This window comes from Manis javanica, chromosome 6, assembly GCF_040802235.1.
Source record: "Manis javanica isolate MJ-LG chromosome 6, MJ_LKY, whole genome shotgun sequence".
Taxonomy (NCBI): domain Eukaryota; kingdom Metazoa; phylum Chordata; class Mammalia; order Pholidota; family Manidae; genus Manis; species Manis javanica.
This window is the reverse complement of record NC_133161.1, coordinates 30,441,527-30,462,158: the sequence shown is the minus strand read 5'-3', so window position 1 is coordinate 30,462,158 and position 20,632 is coordinate 30,441,527. Positions and strand designations below refer to the sequence as shown.

The 20,632-nt window shown below is 36.5% G+C and overlaps 1 long non-coding RNA gene and 1 pseudogene across 4 annotated transcripts in view; both read right to left on the bottom strand.

Annotated features, from left to right (window-relative positions):
* LOC118973392 (uncharacterized) overlaps window positions 1–20,632 on the bottom strand; it is a 379,284-nt gene that overhangs the window by 285,146 nt on the left and 73,506 nt on the right. The window lies entirely within an intron of this gene.
* LOC108402328 (NEDD8-activating enzyme E1 regulatory subunit-like) lies at window positions 14,242–19,372 on the bottom strand (annotated as a pseudogene).

Sequence of the window (20,632 nt, the reverse complement as noted above, 5' to 3'; positions counted from 1 at the left end):
TCATATGCTTTACAGCTATTTATATATAGGCATATCTTATTTTATTGTGCTTTGCTGTATTGCATGTCACAGATACTGCATTTTTAACAAATTGAAGGTTTGTGGTAACCCTGAGTCAAGCAACTCTATTGGCACCATTTTTCAAACAATTTGTTCACTTCATGTCTCTTTGTCACATTTTGATAATTTGTGTACTATTTTCTACGACTTTAAGGAAGATGTTGGAAAGGAGTGTGAGAGAAAACATTTTGCTTTGTTCCTGTTCTTAGCAGATGTCAGTCTGTAGTTTTTCTTTCTTTTAATGTATTTGTCTAGTTTTGGTATTAGGGTAATATTGGTCTCACAGAATGTGTTAGAAAGTATTCCCAGGCTTTATCTTCTGGAAGAAATTGCAAAGAATTGGTATGATATCTTCCTTAAATGTTTGGTAGAATTTGCCAGTGAACCCCTGTAGTCTAAAACCACTGGCTTCTTTTTACCTTTTGGGGGAACCTTACTGAAATTCATTGGTATGCAGCAATGCTTTGAAGAGCTCACTATTAGGTAACTTCAATGCAAATTATTCCTCCAAGTCACACAAAAATTTAGAAAATTCATAAATAAAATCTGTAGGATTACCACTTATACCAGTGTCCAAAAACCTCACAGGTTTTTGAGAACCATGATATATGTCATTTTCATGACTGGTAATCAACTTGTGTTGCCTTTCAGTTTCCAAAAGTGGACAGTTGAATAATACCTAATGTATCATCTTCACAAACTAGGCAAAACTTCCAAATCTCCTGAGAAAAGGTAAGTACTGCATAAAAACATTTTATACTTTTCTGAGAGAAATCCCACTGGTCACAGAAAACAGGAAAGACAAAGGCTGCTACTTCTTTTAGGTGAGTTTGGCATTTACATGGTAGATTTTTACTAATGTAGCATGTTATTCAATAAAAAAATTAATCTTCCCATTTTATCATAAATTTCTTAATTACAAAAAATATCTATTATTTGGTACCAGTAATGATGTTTTGATTGTCTTTTATACAAAACTCATTTTCAAAGCCCAGCTCCAAGACAACCATCATATCCCTAAAATTCTCATTAAATATTGAACACATATCTTCTACTTCCCACAGCCTATATGTGCCATTCATATCTTTGGGAGACAGTAATGAGGTTCTTTCAGGCATTTTACTCAAAATATGAAACCTGAATCAGGAGGAAGTGGCAACTTTTGGGTATTACCACCATTTGTTATGTATATAAATATATAATACATGTATACATACACAATACATGTATAATTATGTCTATATTTGTGTGTGTGTGTAATTATAAGACCTTTGGAAACTTCTTTTACTAATCATTTCTCCTTTTAATTAAAGTAATTACACATAATGAAAGTATATATAGCCAGAACATCAGATATTTGGGATATTATAGGCAGCCCATCTGCTCCTAAATCCACAATGAACTTTGCATAAGTCAAATGAGATTGATGAAAACATGCCCGGTTGGTTTCCATAACTCAGAACAGGTCAGCATAGCCAAGCTGAAACAATAGATGGCACAGTTATCTAATGATCTTGAACTGCTGTTAGGGCCAGTGATTTTTCCCACAGTCACTCAACGATTTTCCAGATGATTAAAGGTAACATTTATATGTAATTAAACAAATTTGACTTTAGGAAATTGAAATTAATAATGTAAATAATTTAGAAACCTGAAATTTCTTCTGAGTTATCATTATATGTTAGAAAATATTCCCTGGGCTGCGTAAGCATCTGTTTCAAGAGTGTTTTCTGACTTTGATTCTAAAGATTTCATGGCTTCTCCACTAACCAAGACTCATCCATCATGCTGAAAGGTAAAAAACAAACAGGATAAATGAACTGATTTTCCACTGTTTGTACAAAGCAGTAGTTATGATTAAGATAGAATGGCAGGCTTTAGTGGGGAATGGGGGGGGAGAGTTCTTTTGTTTACATAAAAATAATTTGCATTTCATTCTGTATGTGGATCTAAGTGAAGATTCTTTCATATAATAAATATCTTGTAATGTATCTACCTCCTTAACTGTCCTAAAAAATACTTTTAATTACAATCATAGTGGCTTCACCAACTTTTTCCTAATTCATAGAAGAGGCCTGATATTTTCATTATGTTTGAAAAAGCCTGATATTTAAAAAAACAGAAAAATTATAGGAGTTTAATTACAGAACATCATGGAAATAAAGCTAAGAACCAAGAGGTTCCTATTCTAGTTTCAGTGTAGAACAAGTCACTATCTTATTTCATGTATTAGGCCAAGTTACTCAACTTCTTTGGGTATCAGGTCTGTTAAATGAAGGAATTGAATTCAGCTTTAAAATTTCCTTTCCACTTTTTTATTGTATGCAATATTTCTCCAAATATATCTGTCAGAACCCTAGTCTTGCAAGCTACTCTACCTCAAAGTTAAAGATTCATGATTAAATTAATTTGGGAATTTGCAGACTTCATTTATTTAATATACATTTTTACACAATTCTTTTTTAGAGTAAACTAAGACTGCTTTGGAGAGTCGATTGATATGCTTTATCAAGGAGACAGCATTAATAAGATAATCATGCAAGTAAATGTTTAAAATAGAATTGTAAACTATACAGACAAAAGGTACTTGATATTTTGAGGTTCCTAATAGACTGGGCATTCAACCAAGGCTTTCTTGAGAAAGTGACAATTTAAATGAGATTAAATGGATATGTAGTTTTTAAGTAGGAAAAGCAGGAAGGAATATATCTATTGAGTGGAGCAAATGCACAGTGGCAGAATGGAGGGGGACACTGTAAGACAAATTGAAAATAGATCCATATAGCAGAGGCAGACCTAGACCACAGAAGTGATGAAAACAAGGCTTTCAAAGCCTTTAAGCAATTACAAATTTTGTTCTTAGTGAAGGAGAGCCATTCAACCAATATTTGGAAGAGGAATGAGATGATCATATTTGTATATCAAGAATATCCTGGGTGCAGCGAAAAGATTGGAGCTCAACCACAGCTGTTCTCTATAGACTAGTCTGAAGATGAAGTGAGTTTAAGATTACAAATGTTCTGAGGTTAGCCTAGACTACTAGTGAAAGACATGAAATAGATACATGAGATACTTAGATGACAGAGAGAGAAGCAGGAAAAGAATCACAAGGTTGGAACTTTAGGTATCTGGCTTGGATAAATGTTGGGAAAGGGCATGATAATAGCAGACATGGATAAATATTTGACATAATAGTTTCTATTGCTGCACCTATTGCATAATGTATCTATCATATAAACATAGTACCTTAAAACAAGAATACTTATCTCATATTTTATTCATTATTATTTTTGAATGTCAATAATATGGTCACAGCAATAGCTGGGTCTTACAAAGTTCCAATCAAAGTGTTACATGGGGCTACAGTACCATCTGAGGCTCAGCTGTGAACGAATCTGCTTCCATACTCAGTGGTTGTTGTCAGCATTCAGTTTCTCTTGATCTGTCAGGCTGTGTGCCTCAGGTTTTTTCTGCCTATCAGTTAGATGCCAAGGTCAGTTCCTTACCTTGTGGCTCATTCCAAAATGCCTGCTTGCTTCCTGAAAAGCAGCAAGGGAAAGATATTTCTTCACAAGATGAATGCTACATCTTATATATCATAAACATGCACACATCATCATGTATATTGTCACTTTTGATGTATTCTATTGGTTAGAGCCAAGCCTCAAACACACCCAAGGAGAAGAAATCACAGAAAGCCACGAACACAAGAAAACAGAGATTGGGGGTCACACTAGAGTCTGTCCTTCACATTTGCTATGGAAGGAGAAGACTAGAAGGTCAGTTTTGGTTATACTGAAACATCCTGCACATGACTGCAAAATTGAGGGGAATACTGACTTGAAGTTATAAATTTGTTGGTGGTCCCTCATTTAAATCCAAAGGATGTTAATGCACAGGAAGAGATGATGTAATGATGAAAGAAAAAGGTTCAGAAACAAACCTAGAACTCCAGTAGACAGTGACTAGATAAGGAAAAATGATCCTACAAAGAAGTGGAAGAACTGGCCACAAAGGAAGGAGGGAAAGCAGAAGTACACTATGAAATAGAAGCCAAGGAAATGAGAATTTCAAGAAGGAAGAAATTAGAACTTTTTCTTCACCTCTTAAATCTGAGAAATCAAAATGGAAAATGAAAAAAATTAATATCCATATTAATCAAAACAAGGAGGATGCTCTAACTGGCAGATTAGAAAACATGAGTTAGAGATACAGCAAATATCTGAGATCAGCCCACAATCATATGGAGGAAGGAAAACAAGAAGCATGAGGAGTTTTGAAAAGGTCCAACGAAAGTCCTAAATTAACAATAAACACTTTAAAAATTACATTCCAGACCTCAATTAGAAACTATAACAGGAATTAGAAAAGGTCAAATTTTAAGAATTTATTAATATAGCTTACCATATTACTATATATATATATAAGAAGAATCATGTGGTCATTTCTAAGGCACTGAAAGAATGAGGTCTGCCTTCCAACTGTCAACATTATTATTTCATGTTGTTTGTAGGTTTAACTTAAAAAAAAAGTGAAATAATACGAGGTAAAACTATTACTATTCACTCAACATATAATTAATATATATTTATATAATATATTAATCATACTAATAATGTAAAATATAATAAGCTATATACTGATATATTAGGTACATTAACATCAATATATTATGTAATTCATTTAGCTACTATAATTATCATGCAATCATAATTATGACCATAGTTACAATTCTGTTAATTACATTAGTACAATTATATAAAATAAGTTCTAAAAGAGAAACTACCATCAACCATAAGAAACATCAGAAAATTGGAAGATATAGAGCAATAACCCCACCTTTTAAATAGAATTATCTAACTAGATTAAATAACATGGAATAAATTTAACAAGATGTATATATATGTGTGTGTGTGTATATTTCTTTGTGATATGAGTTACAAATCTAACATATTAAAAGTGTCTATTGGGAGCCAACATGGCGGCGTGAGTAGGACAGTGGGAATCTCCTTCCAAAAACATACATATTTTTAAAAATACAACAAATACAACTAATCCTAAAAGAGAGACCAGAAGACACAGGACAACAGCCAGACTACATCCACACGTGCGAGAGCCCAGCGCCTGGTGAAAGGGGTAAGATACAACCCCCGGCCCGGTGGGACCCAAGCACACCTCCCCCCCAGCTCCTGGTGGGAGGGAGAGGGAGCCCAGGACTGCTAAACACCCAGCCCCAGCCACCCGCACCAGAGCGCAGACACAGTGCATGTGTGGAGGGCTGGAAACTAGGGAAACAGGGCAACAAGACCTCTGAACAGGTTCCGAAGCTGATGCCCCTGTGACAAAGAAAAGCGAGTGCTTTTTGAAAGTCTTAAAGGGACAGGGACGTAACAGCTGGACGGTTAACAACACAGGTCACAGTCCAGTGACTGGAAAATACAGGGAAAATGGGGCGCAACAACCTCCTGGGCAACAGCTCTGAGACCCCTCACGGAGGTAAACAGCCAAACAGCACCCCCCTTCGGCCATTACCCCTCCAGGCACTGCGAAAGCAGAGAAGCAGCCTAAGGCAGACCACGCCCTAGAAAGGGAGATTTCCTCCACACCGGCCAGGCAAGACACAAAGACCCAGTCTACATGCAATTACGCAACACAAGCCACTAGGGGTTGCAGTTGTACCAGTAAAGGAAGGCCAGAAGCAAGTGAAAAGTTTGGCCCTCCCAGCTGATAGTCAATAGCACCTGTCAACATGAAAAGGCAAAAAAAAATGATCCAGACAAGACTAACCCAGACAGCTTTGGCATCTGCTACATCTTCCCCTGAGAAGGAACCAGGGGAGATAGATTTAACCAGTCTTCCGGAAAAAGAATTCAAAACAAAAGTCATAACCATGCTGATGGACTTGCAGAGAAATATGCAAGAACTAAGGAAGGAGAATACAGAAATAAAACAAGCTCTGGAAGAACTTCAGAACAGAATAGACGAGATGCAAGAGACCATTAATGGACTAGAAAACAGAGAACAGGAACGCAGAGAAGCTGATGCAGAGAGAGATAAAAGGATCTCCAGGAATGAAAGAATTCTAAGAGAGCTGAGTGACCAATAGAAACAGAACAATATTCACATTATAGTGGTACCAGAAGAAGAAGAGAGAGAAAAAGGGATAGAAAGTATCTTTGAAGAAATAATTGCCGAAAACTTCCCTAAACTAGGGGAAGAAATGGCCTCTCAGACCACAGAGGTACACAGAACTCCCATGACAAGGGAACCAAGGAGGGCAACACCAAGACACATAATAATTAAAATGGCAAACATCAAAGACAAGGACAAAATATTAAAGGGAGCCAGAGAGAAAAAAAAAGGTTACCTACAAAAGAAAACCCATCAGGCTATCAACAGACTTCTCAACAGAAACCCTACAGGCCAGAAGAGAATGGCATGATATTCTTAATGCAATGAAACAGAAGGGCCTCAAACCAAGACTACTGTATCCAGCACGAGTATCATTTAAATATGAAGGAGGGATTAAACAATTCCCAGACAAGCAAAAGGTCAGGGAATTTGCCTCCTACAAATCACCTCTACAGGGCATCCTACAGGGACTGCTCTAGATGGGAGCACTCCTAAAAAGAGCACAGAACAAAACACCCAACATATGAAGAAGGGAGGAGGAGGAATAAGAAGGGAGAGAAATAAAGAATCATCAGACCATGTTTATAATAGCTCAACAAGCGAGTTAAGTTAGACAGTAAGATAGTAAAGAAGCTAACCCTGAACCTTTGGTAACCACGAACTTAAAGCCTGCAATGGCAATAAGTACAAACCTTTCAATAATCACCCTAAATGTAAATGGACTGAATGCACCAATCAAAAGACACAGAGTAATAGAATGGATGATAAAGCAAGATCCATCCATGTGCTGCTTACAAGAGACTCACCTCAAACCCAAAGACATGCACAGACTTAGTGTCAAGGGATGGAAAAAGATATTTCATGCAAACAACAGAGAGAAGAAAGAGGTATTGCAATTCTGGTATCAGACAAAACAGACGTCAAAATAAAGAAAGTAACAAAAGATAAAGAAGGAGATTACATAATGATAAAGGGCTCAGTCCAACAAGAGGATATAACCATTATAAATATATATGCACCCAATACAGGAGCACCAACATACCTGAAACAAATACTAACAGAACTAAAGGAAGAAATAGAATGCAATGCATTCATTCTAGGAGACTTCAACACACCACTCACTCCAAAGGACAGATCCACCAGACAGAAAAGAAGTAAGGACACAAGAGGCACTGAACAACACACTAGAACAGATGGACCTAAGAGACATGTACAGAACTCTACATCCAAAAGCAACAGGATACACATTCTTCTCAAGTGCACACAGAACAATCTCCAGAGTAGACCACATACTAGGCCACAAAAAGAGCCTCAGTAAAATCCAAAAGATTGAAATCCTACCAACCAACTTTTCAGACCACAAAGGCATAAAACTAGAAATAAACTGTACAAAGAAAGCAAAAAGACTCACAAACACATGGAGGCTTAACAACACACTCCTAAATAATCAATGGATCAAATCAAAACGGAGATTCAGCAATATATGGAAACAAATGACAACGACAACACAAAGCCCCAACTACTGTGGGATACAGCAAAAGCAGTCTTAAGAGGAAAGTATATAGCAATCCAGGCATATTTAAAAAAGGAAGAACAATCCCAAATAAATGGTCTAATGTCACAATTATCGAAATTGGAAAAAGAAGAACAAATGAGGCCTAAGGTCAGCAGAAGGAGGGACATAATAAAGATCAGAGAAGAAATAAATAAAATTGAGAATAAAACAATAGCAAAAATCAATGAAAACAAGAGCTGGTTCTTCAAGAAAATAAACAAAATAGATAAGCCTCTAGCCAGACTTATTAAGAGGAAAAGAGAGTCAACACAAATGAACAGTATCAGAAATGAGAAAGGAAAAGTCACAACGGACCCCACAGAAATACAAAGAATTATTAGAGAGTACTGTGAAAACCTATATGCCAACAAGCTGGGAAACCGAGGAGAAATGGAAAACTTCCTAGAAAAATACAACCTTCCAAGACTGACCTGGAAGGAAACAGAAAATCTAAACAGACCAATTACCAGCAACGATACTGAAGCAGTAATCAAAAAACTACCCAAGAACAAAACCCCCAGACCAGATGGATTCACCTTGGAATTTTATCAGACATACAGGGAAAACATAATACCCATTCTCCTTAAAGTTTTCCAAAAAATAGAAGAGGAGGGGATACTCCTAAACTCATTCTATGAAGCTAAGATCACCCTAATACCAAAACCATGCAAAGACCCCACCAAAAAAGAAAACTACAGACCAATATCCCTGACGAACGTAGATGCAAAAATACTCAACAAAATATAAGGAAACCGAATTCAAAAATACATCAAAAGGATCGTACACCATGACCAAGTGGGATTCCTCCCAGGGATGCAAGGATGGTATAACATTCAAAAGTCCATAAACATCATCCACCACATCAACAAAAAGACAAAAACCACATGATCATCTCCATAGATGCTGAAAAAGCATTTGACAAAGTTCAACATCCATTCATGATAAAAACTGTCAGCAAAATGGGAATAGAGGGCAAGTACCTCAACATAATAAAGGCCATATATGATAAACCCACAGCCAACATTATACTGAACAGCGAGAAGCTGAAAGCTTTTCCTCTGAGATCGGGAACTAGACAGGGATGCCCACTCTCCCCACTGTTATTTAACATAGTACTGGAGGTCCTAGTCACGGCAATCAGACAAAACCAAAATATACAAGGAATCCAGATTGGTAAAGAAGAAGTTAAACTGTCACTATTTGTAGATGACATGATACTGTACATAAAAAACCCTAAAGACTCCACCCCAAAACTACTAGAACTGATATCGGAATACAGCAAAGTTGCAGGATATAAAGTTAACACACAGAAATCTGTGGCTTTCCTATACACTGACAATGAACCAACAGAAAGAGAAATCAGGAAAACAACTCCATTCACAACTGCATCCAAAAAAAAAATAAAATACCTAGGAATAAACCTAACCAAAGAAGTGAAAGACTTATACTCTGAAAACTACAAGTCACTCTTAAGAGAAATTAAAGGAGACACTAACAGATGGAAACTCATCCCATGCTCGTGGCTAGGAAGAATTAATATCGTCAAAATGGCCATCCTGCCCAAAGCAATATACAGATTTGATGCAATCCCTATGAAACTACCAGTAACATTCTTCAATGAACTGGAACAAATAATTCAAAAATTCATATGGAAACACCAAAGACCCTGAATAGCCAAAGCAATCCTGAGCAAGAAGAATAAAGTAGGGAGGATCTCACTCCCCAACTTCAAGCTCTAGAATAAAGCCAAAGTATTCAAGACAATTTGGTACTGGCAGAAGAAAAGAGCCTCAGACCAAAGGAACAGACCTGAGAATCCAGACATTAACCCAGACATATATGGTCAATTAATATTTGATAAAGGAGCCACGATATACAATGGCAAAATGACAGTCTCTTCAACAGATGGTGTTGGCAAAACTGGACAGCTACATGTAGGAGAATGAAACTGGACCATTGTCTAACCCCATATACAAAAGTAAACTCAAAATGGATCAAAGACCTGAATGTAAGTCATGAAACCATTAAACTCTTGGAAAAAAACATAGGCAAAACCTCTTAGACATAAACATGAGTGACCTCTTCTTGAACATATCTCCCCAGACAAGGGAAACAACAGAAAAATGAACAAATGGGACTATACTAAGCTGAAAAGCTTCTGTACAGCAAAAGACACCATCAATAGAACAAAAAGGAACACTACAGTATGGGAGAATATATTTGAAAATGACAGATCCGATAAACACTTGACGTCGTGAATATATAAAGAGCTCACATGCATCAACAAACAAAAAACAAATAACCCAATTAAAAAATGGGCAGAGGAACTGAACAGACAGTTCTCCAAAAAAGAAATACAGATGGCCAACAGACACACGAAAAGATGCTCCACATCGCTAATTATCAGAGAAATGCAAATTCAAACTACAATGAGGTATCACCTCACACCAGTAAGGATGGCTGCCATCCAAAAGACAAACAACAACAAATGTTAGGGAGGCTGTGGAGAAAGGGGAACCCTCCTACACTGCTGGTGGGAATGTAAATTATTTCAATCATTGTGGAAAGCAGTATGGAGGCACATCAAAATGCTCAAAACAGACCTACCATTTGACCCAGGAATTCTGCTCCTAGGAATTTACCCTAAGAATGCAGCAATCAAGTTTGAGAAAGACAGATGCACCCCTATGTTTATCGCAGCACTATTTACAATAGCCAAGAATTGGAAGCAACCTAAATGTCCATCAGTAGATGAATGGATAAAGAAGATTTGGTACATATACATAATGGAATACTACTCAGCCATAAGAAGAGGGAAAATCCTACCATTTGCAGCAACATGGATGGAGCTGGAGGGTATTATGCTCAGTGAAATAAGCCAAGCGGAGAAAGAGAAATACCAAATGACTTCACTCATCTGTGGAGTATAAGAACAAAGGAAAAACTGAAAGAACAAAACAGGAGCGGAATCACAGAACCCAAGAATGGACTAACAGGTACCAAAGGGAAAGAGACTGGGGAGGATGGGTGGGTATGCAGGGATAAGGGGGGGAAAAAGAAGGGGGGCATTAAGATTAGCGTGCATGGGGGGGTGGGAGAAAGGGGAGGGCTGTACAACACAGAGAAGACAAGTAGTGATTCTATAACATTTTGCTATGCTGATGGACAGTCACTGTAAAGGGGTTTATAGGCGGGACCTGGTATAGGGGAGAGCCTAGTAAACATAACATTCATCTTGTACGTGTAGATTAATGATAACAAAAAGAAAAAAAAAAAAAGAAAAGGGGGATTACTCCCTGATAGGATAAAACTAACTGTAAATCAATGATTGATGCACGCTTTAAATACCCTTAATTTTGATCACTTAAAGGGTGTCAGATGATCGGCTATGGAGGTACATTTTTCTGATAATATTTCTTTCTCTTAAAAAGAAAAAAAGGCTGTTCCTGTGTGGTGACCTCCAATGAGTTCTACACAATGGTATAAAGGGCATATAAAAGTGTAGGCAGAGTCCGTTTGTGTTTATACAGAGGATCAAAGCCGAATTTGGCTACCCAGAAAATGAACTAAGATACGATATGAAAAAGAACTTCCAACATCAGCACTTTCTGGAAGACTCATACCAGAAGATGATCATCAAAAAACCCCAACAAAGATCCACACGCTGCTACAGCTGTAGATGCACTCATCCCACTGGTTCCTGGACTTGCCATGGGAATGAAAAAGGAGATATCTAAACTGGCCTGTGCATACAGTGCAAAAAAAAAATTTGACTGTATCTATACTGTTGGAACTCAATCAAGAATTAGTTGAAGTGCAAATTGTCACGCTCCAAATCTTATAACTACAGACTATCTACTGTTAAAAGAACATATGGGATGTGAACAGTCCCCAGGAATGGGTTGTTTTAATTTGTCTGATTTCTCTCAGACTGTTCAAGTTCAGTTGGACAATATCCACCATATCATAGATAAGTTTTCATAAATGCCTAAGGAGCCTAACTGGTTTTCTTGGTTTCACTGGAGATGGCTGGTTATTATAGGTCTGCGTTGGTTATGTAACTGTATTCCTATTATGTTAATGTGTGTGCACAATTTAATTAGTAGTTTAAAACCTATACATGCTGAAGTTACTCTATAAGAAGATATGTCAAAGAAATAATCAATCTTCCCAGGTTTTCTTCCACTTGCTACTTCTATAGCTTTTCTTCTTCCTTCCTAATTACTACCCTTAAATAGAATTCGTGCCTCATATCGAACTTATCGAGTATCATAATTCTTCCAAGTGGTAAAGATACCTCAAGACAAATGCTGAGCATAGAAGCCACAGGGCATAAATATGCAAAGAAGTAAAAAGCTATCCTTTTCAAACAATAAGGCTTCTCTCTCACTTTCCAACTTTACATTTCCCTGTATGGCCCCAGAAGATGACTGGTTAGCCAGAGACGGGTAAGATTCCTCAAGGGTGGAACAACCTAAGACAGGCACAGTCACAGGGGGGCCATCAGGTGAGAAATTGGGGATCAACAGAGGTGAGGCTTAGAACCTCCCACCCTCTGTTTTCAGAGAAATCTTCTGCATCCGTGGATGTTTTATTGCTGTTGTCTAGCTTGAATTAACACTTAGTCTACAGGCACACACCTGATCATCTACATTTGCTGTCTTACAACACTAAACTATGTTTTCTACCTTTATCTTGCATCTACCTACCACTTCAGCATTTTATTAAAAATAATAATAAAGAGATGTTGTATGCACATATAAATCAAGTATAAAAATCAAACGAATATTCATATTTGAACTGATTGTTTATAGTTCATAATGCATGATCAAAACCAAAAGTTTCTGTGATGAGTACCCTTGTACTGTTCACCATGTAACTTATTCACTATGTAAGAATTTGTTCTCCAGGTAAGAACTTGTTCGTTATGCTTCAGAAGATTGGAGACTGATGAATATTAGGCTTGGGGTGGTTAATGATTGTGCATTGAGCATTGACTCCCCTGTACAGAATTTTATTGTTGTTAACAACCATTTGATCAATAAATATGAGAGATACCCTTTCAAAAAAAAAAAAAGTAGAGACTTCCAATTGTAAAATAAATAAGTAAAAGGGATGTAATGTATAGCATAAGGAATATAGTCAAAATATTGTAACAACTTTGTATGGTCATAGCTGGTAGCTAGAATTATCATGTATATAAATGTTGAATCACTGTGCTGTACACCTGAAACTAATGTAATACTGTGTCAACTACCCTTCAATTAAAAAAAAAGTGTCTATCAAGTTATAAGTAGATCATATAAATCTAATAGAAAAATGAGTAAAGAATAGGAAAAGACAGCACAGGAAATAGAAGGACTCAAACCAATGGAAAGATAAGATAATCAGCTATGCTCAGTTTAAGACAAATACATACTAAAATTTCACCAAGATAGTATTTTCCACCCAGCAGACTGGACAAAAACAGAATAACTGGTATCATCTTCCATGGCCAGAGAATATTACTAGTAATATGTGTTTGGTGTAACCCCTATTGGTGGCAATTTGCCAGCACCTATCAAAATTATAATTGCAGTACTTTTTTACTAGTTAATTTCACCTTGTTGTTGTCATCATTCAGATATACCAGCACAGATGAAAAGTAATGTATTGTGTATAGCACCCAATATTTTAGAAACAACTTAATATCCAACTCTAGAAATAGATTAAATCAACTATGATTTATATATATGTAGAGAGAGAGACTGAGAGAACAAAAGCCTATACAGTTGTAAAACAAAACAAAACAAAACAAAACAAAACAAAACAAAACAAAACAAAACAAAACAAGGAAGCTACTATGTACTGACTTGGAAAGATCTCCCGAATAATCTATTAGGTGAAAGGACAAGGTGTTTGCATATTCTAATGAATCTATTGCTATGCTAATCTTTGTGTAAAACTGGAAAAATAATGTATGTGCTTACTAATCTACACATAAAGAAATTGTGAAAGGATTAAGTAGACACTGTTGACATTTAATATCTGGACAGGGAGTGGGTAAGGGTGTGGAGTTGGTTGAAGGAAGCTGTTCACTTTATACTTGGTTATATGTATTTTGATGTTTGTGAACACATTTATTCATAAGCAAATAAAAAACTTGAATTGTGAAAATAAAAAGGGGTCACTGATGGTGAGTAGTGCTGAAAAGTAAAGCAAATTAAGGACTGAGGACTGTCAAATCTTTTTACTCTCATTGTTGCCTTAGTGGAAGCTGATTTAAATTTTCATTGTACGTAACAGACTTTGAGAACTGCATTAAGGAAACTCACATAATAGTCTAATTCAATGATTCCTAGCTTTACTTGATTCCTTTCTTTACAAATTAGAAAAAATGCTTATTAAGGAAACATTTTAACAGTTCTCTCTTGGAAAAATTTTACAGACTAGAGCACAACCTGAGAACAATGATTACAGTTTCAATCATTTACACATTACATAGGATGCTTATTTTACAACTGGAAAGTTGCTGAAGTTTGTGACATGCCACTATAAATGCATGTATTATTAAAAATTACAAATTGTTTGTTAAGTACTTTGATCATCTCTTGAGCAGCAGCTCTCCCTAAGAAAGCAGCAATGATGTGTGGCTCAGCAGCTCCATATCGTCAAAATTCATGGACATAATCACCTTTCACCATTAGATAATCCATGTTCCTGAAGGAAGCCAGTGAGACATCAGTTTTCCTATTTATTCTTCAACTTGATAGTTAGATACTTTTGGTTATCTACCAGATACTCATGTTGTATGTTGTTTATAACATCTATCAACAGCCCGTAACATTAAGTAATATTATCTCATTATCTGGGTTATCCATGATGGAAATAATTTCATCCTTGTTAATTGTATCTAAGCCATAGAGGATCAACATCTTACCACTCCAAGAAATGCAGAATTGCTGCAGAGTAATTTTAATTCTTCCTCTGCAGGCCTATAGACTGCAGTAATTTGGCAAAATGATCAGCAGCAGCATCTTTCTTTGCTTTCTCACAGAAAATATTTTGCAGTTTTATGTATTTGCTTGAATCTGCAGTTGTATCAGGAATTGTGCCTCAAACAGTTAAATTTCCTTGACTCTATTTGGCTACAAATTCCTTTAAGGCATGAGGTAAAATCCAAAATGATGGAGACTGGTGATACTTAGGCAGCAATCATCATTAAATATATCTTCAATACTGTTTGGAATCTGCATTTTATTTAGTGCTGTGTTTAGATTTTTTATGGCTTTTTCAAAATTTTCTTCATCTTCTGGAGACCCATTTTCATTCTTTAGAATTCCTTGTCAGATAGATCCTGCTTTACTTGATTATCAAATGATTATTCAAATATCACACATTAATAGCCAAGTAAATTAATGTTCTGCAGCATGCATTTTGGGAAAACACTGCTCTATAACATTGAAACTTCAAGTATTTTGACAGTCATTAACAATTACGTTCTTACAAGTTCCACTGACCAGTGGACATGTAAGGTTTATGTTTTTAATAACTTAATTTAAGTGCTTTCAGAATGATAGTATATATAATTACAACCATTGTAAAAAGTGGTTTGCAGTAGAATGATAATGAAATTAAATTCTGAATATGGGCGAGCATGAAATTTCTTCAGGCTGAACTAGCAACCTTAATCCTTTGAACAATCTATACATTTTTAATTTGGCATGAAAAGCCAAATGCAAAGCAATAATCAACATATATTTTATTGTTGGAAACTGTATTAAGTCCATGCACAATGTGAGCTAAGATAGCTTTCATGTTTGCTTCACAAAGAAGGATGACATGTATTCAAAATGTTTTCCTGAAATAAAAAATAGCATTCTAAATATGTATAAGGCCTGGAATAAATTCAAAATCATTAGTTATATTCAAACAAAAGAAGAACCCTGAGAATCACTCAATATAATGATATTAAAACACAAAACTATCTTCTTTGCCTACCAATTGGACAAAAACATACACATATATACATTAATAAGCACATAACTCTGACCAATACATTCCATTAATCAAAACAGCAGGTCTTTGCCCAAATCAGTTATGATCCAAAGCAGTAAATATAAAAATTTGTTAGCATGTCTGTCAGCAGAAAATGAGTTCAGATTTATCCAAGTGACATGGAATGTCAGGAAAACTGATGATTCTCATGTAAATTAATTATAGTGGCTTTTCCCCAAATATATAAGCTAAATCAAAAGACTTAGTTTAAAATATATATTGAGGATTTTCAGAAATGACAATAAAACTACTTTAAAAAGTTCTTTGTATTATTTACTAAGATGATGTGTGGAAGTATAAGTTAACTAATACATGGCCATTTGTACACTTACTCAATTCATGCAGTCACCCAGCTATCCAGTTATTCACCTATTTAGGATTTCTTAAACAAGATATTATGACTGTAATGTGGTCTCAGCACGGGGACTACACATATAATTGATGCACAGCCCTTGCATCTATGGTGAGGAGGGCACAGAAAGCCATTTCATGGTCACATGCAAGGGCACAGAAGAAATGAATAGCCAGATGTAAAAAAATAACACAACCAAGTAAGACATTGTTACCAAAGGTGGATCAAAGAATGAAGGGGTAGAAAGAGGTCAAGAAGGGTGCATTTGAAGTTTTAGAAGTAATTGTGAATTTATAGAGGACTCCGAAAGCAAAAGAGAGGTCAAGACGGGAAGTCTGAACAATTACAGGCAAAAAGTGGCTGTCTCTTTTATTAGATTAAAATATGATTTAAGAAAAAATTAGGGGAAAAAATGAGAAAATTATATTGTGTGAGTAAAAACGAGATTCTACCTGGTGAGGCCAAGAAAAAGCCTGGATAATCAGCTTTGAAGGAGGCAAGTCATACTTCATTTGAGAGAATGTCTCTATTTTCGTTTTGGCAGAAAGGAAATATTTTATCAGTCCACTTAAAACCGTTAAAAATAACGTTATTATTATTTGTATTAGAATATTATACTACACAATGTCATGAACTTCCATGCATATGGTTTCTATTGTTTGTAGTGGAAACAAAAATTATGCAACATAATTCAGTAGTTTTCTAACACTTTAAACACTGTTAAATAATGCTAATTTGCAGCTACCTAGCAATTGCTGTTATTTAAACTAATTTACTAATCTAATTGCATCTAATCCCTAACCCAGATAGGATATTTATTAATTAAAAGAAGTTCTCAAGTACTCTTGTAGTTGACTAGAATAATCAAGTCTCTCCTCACAATTTGTAGGGATGAGGAGAAATTAATCAACCAAACAGTATTGCCACACAGTTCTTGGGTGGTTACACTTTAGTGCACTGTAATTCATTCACTCTTTATTTTTACCAAGCATTACCTAAAAGATTTATTCTTTGTAATTAAAAGGATGATCTTTTAACTTCTACCTATATTCTATGATTTTCTCTATCACACAAGCTGCATCTTTTAAAGATTAATCAGAAATTTGTATCAAAGAGAATTGTTTTTATTTTGAAGGATACAGAACACTTGTTTTAAAAAATCAAATTGCCAACTTTGAGAAAATAAACATTTTAATAAGCACCTGAGAAACATCAAACAAAATGATGTTTAGGATTGTTCTTCCCTCTTTAAATAGGTATAGATTGCTATAATCTTTCCTCTTAGAACTGCCTTCACTGTGTCCCATATAAGTTGGAGTGTTGTGCTACTGTTTTCCTTTGTCTCCATATATTGCTTGATCTTTGTTTTAATTTGGTCATTGATCTATTGATTCTTTAGGGGCATGTTGTTAACCCTCCATGTGTTTTTGAGCCTTTTTGTTTTCTTTGTACAATTTATTTCTAGTTTTGTACCTTTGTGATCTGAGGAGTTGGTTGGTAGAATTTCAATCTTTTTTAATTTACTGAGGCTCTTTTTGTGGTCTGGTATGTGGTCTATTCTGGAAAATGTTCCACGTGCACTTGAGAAGACTGTATATCCTGCTGCTTTTGGGTGGCATGTTCTATAGATGCCTGTTAGGTCCATCTCTTCTAATGCATTGTTCAGTGCCTCTGTGTCCTTACTTATTTTCTGTCTGGTGGATCTGTCCTTTGAGGTGAGTGGTGTGTTGAAGTCTCCTAGAATGAATGCATTGTATTCTATTTCCTCTTTTAAATGTTAGTATTTGTTTTCCATATGTTGGTGCTCTGTATTGGGTACATATATATTTATAATGGTTGTATCTGCTCGTTGGACTGCCCCCTTTATCATTATGTAATGTCCTTCTTTATCTCTTGTTACTTTCTTTGTTTTGAGGTCTATTTTGTCTGATACAAGTAGTGCTACACCAGCTTTTTTCTCCATATAGTTTGGATGAAATATCTTTTTCCATTCTTCACTTTAAGTCTGTGCATGTCTTTCAGTTTTAGGTGAGTCTCTTGTAGGCAGCAAATAGATGGGTCTTGCTTTTGTATTCATTGTATTACTCTGTGTCTTTTGATTGGTGCATTTAGACCATTAACATTTAGGGTCATTATTGATAGATAGGTACTTATTGCCATTGTAGGCTTTGGGTTCGTGGTTACCAAATGTTCTAGGGTAGCCTCTTTACTATCTAAGCATCTAACTTAACTCTCTTTCTAAGCTATTATAAATACAGTGTTATGATTCTTTCTCTCCCTTCTTATTCTTCTTCCCCCATTCTTCATATGTTAGGTGTTTTATTCTGTACTCTTTTGTGTTTCTTTTGACTGCTTTTGTGAATAGTTGATTTTATTTTTTGCCTTTAGTTAGTATTTGGTTGGTCTGCTTCCTTCGGTGTGATTTTTTTTCTCTGCTGACATCTATTTAGCCTTAGGAGTGCTTCCATCTAGAGCAGTCCCTTTAAAATATCCTGTAGAGGTGGTTTGTGGGAAGCAAACTCCCTCAACTTTTGCTTGTCTGGGATTTGTTTAATCCCTCCTTCATATTTAAATGATAATTGTTCTGGATACAGTATTCTTGGTTCAAGGCCTTTCTGTTTCATTGCATTAAATGTATCATCCTATTCTCTTTTGGCCTGTAAGGTTTCTGTTGAGAAGTGTGATGATAGCCTGACGGGTTTTCCTTTGTAGGTGCTTTTTTATCTCTCTGGCTGCCTTTAATACTCTGTCCTTGTCTTTGATCTTTGTCATTTTAATTATTATATGTCTTAGTGTTGTCCTCCTTGGGTCCCTTGTGTTGAGAGATTTGTGGGCTTTCATGGTCTGAGAGACTATTTCCTTCCCCAGCTTGGGGAATTTTTCAGCCATTATTTCTTCAAATACACTTCCTATTTGGGTGGCATATTCTTAGCTCTTGCATATTTTTCTGCAGTTCCATCAGCCTGGTTATGACCTTCATTTTGAATTCTTTTTCAGGGAGATTGGTAATATCTGTCTACCCAGGCCCGCTCTCTGGGGTTGTCTGAGTGATTCTTGACTGGAGCAGATTCTTCTGCCTTTACTTGGTAATAGAGGTGGTCATAGGCAGGTGGTTCAGGTATTAGCTGGGAGAACAAAGTCCTTTTTTGCTTCCTTCTCACGTTGCCCTTCTCTGCTGCCTGTGTCGGTACCCACAGATAGGGGGCAGCCTCTCGGTTAATCTCCTTACCTTCCATGGGTGGGGCACCCCTCAGTATAGCCCAGAGCCCTGAGGGGAATGGCCTATGCACCAGGTTTATGTCCCTGCAAGATTGGCACCCCTTCATGCCTTTCCCCAGCTTCCTGTCTCTGCCAGACAGCTATGTGCTGGCAGCAGCCTCTGGGTGTGTCCCGGTTAGCTGCACGTTGGGAGGAGACTCTGTGTGGTTGCTGTGGGTGGGGCTGCTCTCTGGCTGCTCCGCAGCTGTGAAAGATCAGCTGGTTTGCTTGCAGCACTGGCTGAGCAGGATGAATGGCAGGCGGCTTATCACCATGAGGGGCTTTGGGGCTTGGTTACTCCAGGGGGTTGGGGTGCCTTAAGTCCCTTAGGATTCTCAGCCTGCTGGACTGAGCATGTCAGGACGATTCCATCCACCTGTTAAGCCCCTGTCCATTTAAATATTTAAAAAGGCACCTGATTTTCTTTTGTCCCATGGGAGCCAGCTGTGGGGACCTGCTCACAGTCTCCATATCGGATTTTACTTTTCCATTTCTCTAATATCTAGTACACCATGCAGTGTGTGTCTGTGCTCCCGGTGCTGATTACTATCGCTGGTTATTTAGCAGTCCTGTGCTTCCACTCCCTCCCCACCCTCACTCCTTTCCTTTTGCTAGTGAGCTTGGGTGGGGGGAGTGTTCAGTTCCCACCAGGTCATAGCTTTGTATCTTACCCTTTTCATGAGTTGCTGAGTTCTCACAGATGTAGATGTAGCCTGGCTGTGGTACTGTATCTTCTGGTCTCTCTTTTAGGAATAGTTTTATCTGTTGTATTTTCAAAAATATATATAGTTTTGGGAGGAGATTTCAGCCACTCTACTCATGCAGCCATCTTGAGCCTCTCTTATAGTGACACAATGTTTATTGCTGACTTCATAACTTGTAACATCGCTAAATTTTTTAATAATTATAAAATGTATTTGTTTATTATTTGAGACTTTCTAAATAGATAATCAGGTAGTTTTCAAATAGAGACAATTTTATTTCTTCCTTTGCAATCTGTATGCATTTATTTCCTTTTTCTGCTTTATTGCACTTAGACTTCCAGTATGATTTTTAAGTGGAGTATTAAAAGTAGATAGTCTTTTGTTTTTTATTTGTTGCAATGTTTGGGTGAAAATTGTAAGGATTATGTTAGCTATAGTTTTACTGGAAATGTCCTTATCTTGCTGAAGTTTCCTCTCTTGATAATGAGTTTGAATTTTGTCTAAAGCTTTTTTCGGCATTATTATATTAAAATG